Source organism: Herpailurus yagouaroundi, unplaced genomic scaffold, assembly GCF_014898765.1.
Source record: "Herpailurus yagouaroundi ecotype Mexico unplaced genomic scaffold, PumYag 180, whole genome shotgun sequence".
Taxonomy (NCBI): Eukaryota; Metazoa; Chordata; class Mammalia; order Carnivora; family Felidae; genus Herpailurus; species Herpailurus yagouaroundi.
The window spans coordinates 19961265-19970924 of NW_024412411.1; positions in this window are offsets into that span (position 1 = coordinate 19961265).

Here is a 9660-nt window from a genome sequence, read left to right on the forward strand (position 1 = left end):
GAAGAAGAAGAAGAAGAAGAAGAAGAAGAAGAAGAAGAAGAAGAAGAGATGGCAGCTGATTCAGGAGCCCCCACCACACAGGACCCCTTAAAGCATGCCATTCGCTGTAATCATCTACACTGTAAATGGTGCCCTTTAGAATTCATCTTGCAACATCACGGCCCTTGTTCAGTTACTGTTCTAATCACTTTTCACATGTTACTTTATTGAATCCTCAAATAACTATAAACAAGTGACTACCATTCACAAATTTTAAAAATGCTTAGTCCTGGGGTACCTGGGTGGCTCAGTCAGTTAGGCATCCGGCTTCAGCTCAGGTCATGATCTCACGGTCCATGAGTTCAAGCCCCGCGTCAGTCTCTGTGCTGACAGCTCAGAGCTTGGAGCCTGCTTCGGATTCTGTGTCTCCCTCTCTCTCTGCCCCTCCCCCATTCGTGCTCTGTCTCTCCCTGTCTCAAAAATAAATAAACGTTAAAAAAAATAAAAAAAAAATGCTTAGTCCTACTTACAGTTAGCAATGGCACTGTAAATCAAAGCAAGGTTTTCTGGTTCTAGAAACTACTTACGTCCACCCCACTCTGCTACTTTTCTAAGAAGAAAATGAGGAAAGCATGATCAAAATATTAGTAATTTAATGCAGTCCAAGATGGATTACGTGTCCTCAGTCTATTCTTCCAACTGATTACAATTAAAAACTCCAGACAGAATTTAAAAATTAACTATTTGATGCATGGAATTGTTAAGTCACTATATTCTACACCTAAAACAAATACAACACTGTATGTTCACTAACTGGAATTAAAATAAAAACTGTGAGCTGAAGACTGTGCAGAGAAGCTTTGTTTCTTTTTTTATCCGCCTCTCTCAATGCCCTGCCCATGGGCAGTCCTAGCCATCAAACTTCAGTCCTGAACCACAAGTATGGGCATCTCAAACCCCAAAAGAAAGAAAAAGAAAATGTTTGTCCAGAGGAACTCAGAAAATGGGCCCCATGTCTAAAGAGTATGAATGAAGGGTGCCTGGGTGGCTCAGTCGGTTAAGTGGCCACTTCAGCTCAGGTCATGATCTTACAGTTTGCGGGTTCGAGCCCCACCTTGGGCTCTGTGCTGACAGCTCAAAGCCTGCAGCCTGCTTTCAATTCTTTGCCTCCCTCTCTCTGCCCCTCCCCCACTCATGCTCTCTCTCTCTCAAAAATAAAAACATTAAAAAAAAATAAAAGAAAGAGTGTGAACTAAATCTATTACTTTTATCCCTTTCTTCTCTTGCCACTTCTCCCACAGGACTACCACAGTCACGAAGATCTGTATGACAGAGCAGGAGGATAACACTAGAGGAAAACCCCACTTTTCTGACCAGCAAAACTGGGAAAAGAGATGCCATGCATGCTGGTAGGTGGGAGGTAGATTTTGCAAAGGAGAAAGTTGGAAAGCAGATGGTTTTATTCTGTGCATGAACTCACACAAGTCCCAGGCTCTCATCCCAGAACAGGGTGTGCATGGAATCGACACAAAGAAAGCAAAGATTGTAAGAATTAAACATCTATATAAAACAACACCCAATTTCCAAACTTAGACCTGAGGAGCGCACACAGAGGCAGCACACCTGAAACATCATAAAAAAAGGATTTTAGGGGCACCTAGGTAGCTCAGTTGGTTAAGCAACCAGCTTTGGCTCAGGTCATGATCTTAGGGTTCCTGAGTTCAAGTTCCGCATGGGGCTCCGTGCTGACAGCTCAGAGCCTGGAGCCTGCTTCAGATTCTTTATCTCCCTCTTTCTCTGCAACCCTCCCCCCCTAAAAAATAAGTAAATAAACATTTAAAAGAAGGATTTGAAAACTAATGTTGAATTAGATAGAACTTGCTCTTTTAATCTAACTTTAGACACAAAAACAAACAGAAGACATTTTTTCAGAGGATATTAATAGGGCTCAGAACTTAACAGGCAATATTACAAATGTCTAGGATACAATCCAGAATGAATTGGTATACAAAGAATGAGGAATGGGTGACAAATTAAACAAATTAATGAACCAATGCCAACCTTTAGATGATCTAGATAAAACTTTAAAACAGCTATTGTAAGCATAATCTACGTGATAAAAATAAACTCTCTAGAAATGAAGACCGAAGTTCTCACTAGAGAAATAAAAACCGTTAAAAGGAAACAAATAGAAAATTTAGAACTGAAAAATAAAATATCTGAAGCTTTAAAATTATACTGAATGAGAACAATAGAATAATGAAGAGGTCAGAAAAAAGAATCAATATGCTTAAAGATAGAGCCATAGAAATAATCTGATCTAAAAATTAATAGGAAAAAATATTTATATACTGAGAACACAGCCTCAGGAACCTGTAAGAAATATCAAAAAGTCTAATATTCATATCACTGCAGCCCCTCCAAAAAAGAAGGGATTGATGCAAATAAACTGCATGTGTATTTACATTAATAATGGCTGAAATTTCCCAAATTTGGTGAAAGATATAAATGTATAGGCCTATAAAGGCCAGTAAACGCCAACAAGATAGACTCAAAGAAAACATGATAAAACACATAATTAAGCTGTTGAAAATAACAGATTTTTTTCTTTATACATATGCATATATAGAAATAATACATTACATTATAGGAGCAATGATTCAAATGTCTGTGGATGTCTCATCAGAAACCAAGGAGGCAGAAAGACAGTAGAACAATACCTTTACATTGCAAAAAAGAAAAGATTTGTCAACCTAAAATTTTGTTCAATATAAATATTTTTATGGAATAAAGACAAAAAAATCCAACTGAAGGAAAATTAAGAGAATGTGCTGCTATAAAACTTATTCCAAATGAAATGCTAAAAGGAGTTCTTAGGCAAAAAGTAAATGACACCAGAGGAAAACTTGAAATTTCAAGAATGAAGAACAAAAAGAAATGGTAAAGATGTGGGCAAGTGTGGTGATTTGATTCTTTTTTGATTCCTTTAAAATATGAATGACTATTGAAAGTATTATTTTGCTATATTTTGTCTGGTAGGTAGTTCAAAGAACACATGTATAACTTGTGACAATTAGAACGTAAAACAAGGAGATTAAAGAAGTATATTATAAGGCTTCCATATTTTCTTTGAGGCACTAAAATATTAAATCTAAGTAGATGGGGGAAAGTAAAATATGTATATTTTAGTCCTTAGGATAACTTCTAAAAAATAATACCAGGAGATATAGTCAAAAATTCAATCAAGAAGTTGGAAAGAAATATTAAAATAACTCCAAAGAAGGTAGGAAAAAGGAAGACAGGGAAATAAAACCATAAGAACAAACAGAAAGAAATGAAATAATTGACAAAAATCCAAACATTTTGGGTCATTTATTGCTTTAAATATGCTGATACAAATAGCAAAGCAATGGAAAGAGATGCCATGCAAATACTAAACCAAAGTAAGCTGTAGTAGCCAGATTAATATCAGACAAACTAGATTTCTTAACAAGGAAAATTGCCAAAGACATTGCTTAATGATTTTTAAAAGGTCTGTTTATTTAGGAAGAAATAAAATTCGAATTTTAGAATTGAAAGGAGAAATAGACAAATTTGTTTGTTCTGTGGAAGACACCATTGTAAGAATGGAAAGACAAGGTACAGACTGGGAGAAAATATTTGCAAATCACATATCTGACAAAGTATTAGCATCCAAAATATATAAAGAATTCTGTAAACTCAACAACAAAAAAACAAACAACCCAATGTAAAAAGCAGTCAAAGATCTGAACAGAAATTTCACCAACGATGATATATAGATGGTTTGAGAAGCTGTATAATGTCCCCCTCAAAGATGTCTACATCCTCATCCCTGCAACCCATGAATATATTCCCTTATTTATGGTAAAAGGCACTTGGAAAATGTGATTACATGAAATATCTTGAAATGAAGAGATTATTTTGGATCATGATGGTCTGATACGAGGAAGGATCAGAGGAGATGGAAGATATAAATCTGAAAGGCCATCAAGGAGAGATTTAAATTGCTGGCTTTGAAGGTAGAGGAAGGGGTTATGAGCCAAGGAATGCAAGCGGGCTATAGAAGCTGGAAAAGGCAAGGACATGGATATTCCTATAAATTTCCAGAAGGAATACAGATCTGCCAACACCTAGATTTTAGTCCAGTGAAACTGATTTCAAACTTCTAACCTCTAGAACTCTGAGATAATAAATCTGTGTTGTTTTACAAGCCACTTAAATCATGGTAATTTGTTATAAGAACTGTATATAGCATATATACTATATAACACAAATGGCATGTACTTACATGAAAAAATCATCACTATCATTTCCATCTGGGATATGTAAATTAAAATCACAATGAAATACCATTACATAGGTACTAGAATGAAAAAAATGAAACAACTGACAATACCAAGTGCTGATGAAGAAACTGAGCAACTAGAACAATCATATATTGCTGATAGGACTGCAATATGGTACAGCCACTTAGGAAAACAGTTTTGCAGTTTCTCCTAAAATAAAACTTATACCCACCATATGACCCAGCATTTCCATGCTGAGGTATTTACCCAAGAGAATTGACAACTTATGTTCATACAAAAACTGAAAGCAAATGTTTATGGTATCTTTATTCATCATTTTTAGAGCATCTTATAATTGCCAGAAACTGGAAGCAACCAAAATGTTTCTTAACTGGTAACTAGATTTAAAAAAAAAAGTCATAATAGATCCAGAAGTAGAACACTTCTCAGCAATAAAGACTGGATTAATTATTGGTACATGCAATGGCATGGAAAAATCTCGCATGCATTATGCTACAAGGAAAGAAGCCAGACTCAAAAGGCAATTCCATTTATGTACAACATTCTGGAAAAAGCAAAACTAGAAGTTCAGAGACCAGATCAGTGGTTGCCAGGGGGTTGAGGCTAGGGGGTGTCTTGACTACAAAGGAACAGAAGGAGGGAAGGTTGGAGAATGATGACACTGGTCTTCATCCTGATCATGCTGATAGTTATAGGACTGTATTCGCTTTTCAAAATTCATATTATTATACACCAAGAAGTAAATTTTACTGTATATAAATTCATAAACTTTTTTGATGGTAGGAACCAGCTTGGTACTTTCTTTTTGTTTTTGTGAGAGCAAGAGAGAGAGGGAAAGAGGGAATCCCACAAGGGGCAGAGAGAAAGAGGGAGAGAGAGAGAAGTGGGGTTCACCCAAAGCAGGGCTCAAGCTCACCTGAAGCGGGGCTTGAACTCACAAACCGTGAAATCATGACCTGAGCAGAAGTCAGGTTCTTCTTAACCTATTGAGCCACCCAGGTGCCCCCAACTTGATATTTTCAACCCAGTGTGTTCTGATTGCCTCCCTGCTCTTCACTGTGATTTTAAACAAGTCTCTTTATTTGTCTGGTCAAAAACATGTTCTCTAGACTGTGGGTTTGCAATTTACATCATCATATCAGAAGTATCGTTAAAAAAAATGTATCAATTAGGTAAGCATATTTTTTAAAATATTAGGGTTTAAGGTAGACTCACTTTAATGGATAACGCTACTTGTTTGTCTAACTTAGATGTAAGCAGTACCAGCTTGTGTCCTGTCTTTCCCTCTTTGCTTTAAATCACTGTTGAAGCAAATCTCATTATAGCTCCCACTGTACTAAGAGTCCATACGCCTAAAAGCAAAGAGCTACTTGAATTTTATTAAAGAGAGCTCATAAGGAAGAGATGGAGACATTTGGCATATAGTGTCTTAAATATTCATTTCATTTGTGCCCTCTCCGAAATTACCCTAAACTCAAACTTGAATCATTTCTTCTTTATCTATCCCTATTATCACCCCCCCCCCCACACACACACACACATACATACATACAACAAACAGCCCTAAACCAGCCTTCTGAGCTGTAGAGTCCTCCTCCAGAGTTTCTTAATCAGTCATGGTGTTCTCAGCCAATGAAGTCTGAGACTTCCCTATTATAGCACTTGTGTGTAAGTGTGTGTGAGAAAGTCCAAAAGACAAATAGGCAAACCCAGCAATCAGATTGGAGTATTTTGAGTAATGGGAACAGGAGGAATTAAAGGCAACAACTAAAAATTATTTTAGGAACAGTATTGAATAGACAAAATTTTACACATAAAACCACTATAGAATGTGATCCAGAGAGCCTACAAAAGTGTTACATTTTACAGTATAAGTGATGAGAGATTCCAAAGAATTGGGGCATTTGATTTTCTTTTCCTTTTTTTTTATCACTATCTTAATCAATCTATTGATTGATTAACTGTCTACTGGGTGCCCAGCATGGTCTTGTATTATGAATAATCACTACCACTCCCCACCCCAACCTACACACACACACACACACACACACACACACACACACACCAGTATATCAGTGCATGAATCAGTCACATAATAATACAAAAGAAATGACTAAATCACTACTAGTTTGTGACAGAACAATAGAACTTTCCATTGCTAGTTGGCCAAGAACCAATTTCCCTTTGGAGAAAAATGAAATCATTTACTTCCAGATGGAACAGAGATATGTGCCTAAAAGTTGGTTCTCTCCCTTTATATTGTCCACTGTCTTGAAAATAACAACATATATAACTTATACTACAGATTAAAAGGTACAACAATTTTCATTCACTCCAAATAATGAATATCTGAGTATGATGCTTTCAGACTGAGATTGAGGAAATATTTTTTATAATGAAAGAGATGGGGAAAAACCCTGTAACCCAATAGTTAGCACATTAGCCTGAAATAATATCCATCTCTAGTTTGCATTGAAATGAATGTGATACAAGAAGTTAAGCCATTTATTCAGAAGTTTTGCATTGAGCATCAATTATGTACAATGTATCATGTAGCAGGTAAGTTAATGGAGGATATAATTTGGCACCTAACATCATTAGAATAAGATAGAGATCAGCAAACTACTGCCTGCTTTTATAAAGTTTATTGGAATACAGCCACACTCATTTGTTTATGTATTGTCTATGACGCTTTTGTTTCCCAATGGCAGAACTGAGTCATTGTGACAGAGACCATATGCTCACAAAGCCAAAAATATATTCTATCTAGCTCTTCAAAGAGAATGTTGCTGAGTTCTGAAATAAAAAAAAATTCCAGTGTATGTTTTCTGGGTGCTTGTTTAAAATATATTTTAGAAGTGGAGCAGAAAGGACTCAATGAAGGATGGGATGAAGAAAAATGAAGACAAAAGTAAAATTGAAAATGGTTTCTTTCTTTTCTTTTTTTTTTAACCTCACCATTGGATGAAACATGGTACCATTTACTTAGGGAAATTTTTTTGGAAAGATAAAATTGGAGGGGAAGGGCCAGAGTGGGCCTATTATCTGTTCAACAGCAGTACTCCATTTATGGGCCCCTGAAATGTTTCTGTGTTTATTTTACTTTTTTTTTCTTCTGAGAGAGAGAGAGAGAGAGAGAGAGAGAGGGAGCAGGCAAGGGCTAGAGAGCGAGGGAGACACAGAATCTGAAGCAGGCTCCAGGCTCTGAGCTGTCAGACGCTTAACCGACTGAGCCACCCCGGCACCCTTGTATATTTTGATGTGTCTCCAATCCAAAGAGGTAGATACACTATGGCCACGTAAGCGGTGTAGTCCCCAAGAGTCCTCATTCTGGAACTAGACTTACTGGGGTTTGGAACCTGCCTTTAGCAATACAAACTACCAGATACAGGGCAAGTCTCTAGGCTTCCTTTTGCCTCAGTTTCCTCAACAATAAAAAGTAAAATGGCAATCATATCTGACTTAAAGTGTTGCTGTGAGCTTACAATTAATTAATATTTTTAAAACAGTAAGAGAAGCAAAGCATTTAATATAAGTGTTTAGGAAAGTAAAATTGAGCATGACAACCTTAAAAAGAAAACAGCTGGTTATTTTACAAGCAACATGACTTTATTTGGGAATAACAGAGGAATTCCAGACAAGCAAACAGCAGGCAAGTCCAAAGAGATAAAGGGAAGGTCAGCTTTTCTTGGGTGTTAGGAGGAAATTGGAAGAGTTGTTTGGAAGGAGAGTTTAGAGGAGAGAAACAAGAGTTAGAGTTTGTGACGGCTTCTCATTGGCTGCAGATGGTGGTTAGTGCTTTGTTGCTGGGGCCAGGAGCAATCTTCCTACTTTGTCTTAAAAGCAGGAGATGAAGTTCTTATGTGGAAAGTGTCCTCCCTTAACAAGAGAAGTTATCTTTCTGAGGGTTTTGCAGGCACTAATGCATGGCTCCTGTGTGAGAGCTCCCCCATCAGGGCTTCCAGAGTCCAATTTAATTAAAAAAAATTTTTTTTAAGTTTGTATTTAAATTTCAGTTAGTTACCATACGGTGTAATATTAGTTCCTGGTGTACAATTTAGTGATTCAATACTTCCATAGGATACCTATTTCACCCATCCCCCGACTCACCTCCTCACTGATAACCATCAGTTTGTTCTCTATAGTTAAGGGTCTGTTTCTTGGTTTCTCTTTGTCTTTTTTCCCTCCTATTTTATGAAGATTCCTTTACTCATTTTCACATGCATTATGTAGGCTTTCCTTTAATGCTAAAGACACGTTTTCATCCATAAAAGTAAAACTTACTCTGCATGGAGGAGCAGGGTGGAAAAACTGGGTTAGCTTTAGATGTCCTGGCTAAATATAGATTGGAGATCAGTCCCTGGTACGCTGAAAAGGTCTCTGGGCTGCTGCCACAGGAGTGGCCGCTGATAGGCACAGCCATGAACCTGTGGTCTTCCACTGATAGTTAAGATGAGCAAGATTCCCGTGTTTATTATGAAATGGTTATCTATTAACAAATTATTTTTATAGCTGTCATTTAATTTGTTTCTGCTAAAAACCAGTCCCTCAGTGTCCATTCCTGGTAATTTTCTCAACTACCTTCCAAGGTAACCATTATTCTGATTTTTACGATAATCAACCCACTGTTTTTCTTTGTAGTTTCACCTCCAAATCATGTATATCTAAAGAGAGTAGTTTAGTTTTGTTTTTTTCCCCCAAACGATATAAATGGAATTATGTCCCATGTATTCTTTCAAGTTGCTTTCTTGATCACCTTTATGTTTGTTAGAATCACCCAGGCTGTAAGAGTAATTGTGTTCATTCATTTGCATCACTCCATGATACTCCATTATTTAAATATGTAACAATGTGTTTATTCTAAAATTAATAGTACCTTTGGGGCACCTGGGTGGCTCGGTTGGTTAAGCATCCAACTCTTGGTTTCAGCTCAGGTCATGATCTCAAGGTTCATGGGTTCAAGCCCCACATCAGGCTGTGTGCTGATGGCACGGAGCCTGCTTGGGATTCTGTCTCCCTCTCTCTCTTCCCCTCCCCTGCTTGCTCTCTATCTCTCTCTCTCAAAAATGAATACATAAACATTAAAAAAAAGTTTTTAAAATTAATAGTACTTTTAATTTTTTCCACTAAATAGTGCTTCTGTAACAGCATTGCTCATGTTTCTCCGTGAATATATATACACACTTCTGTGGATATAGTCATTCTCAGAAATGGAATTACATTGTTGTAGGATGTACCTATCTTTAATGTATTAGATAATGTTACACTGTTTTTCCAAAGTGAATGTACCACCAGCAGTATCTGATGGTTCATTTTGCCCCATATACTAATCAATACTAATCAGTATCTTTCA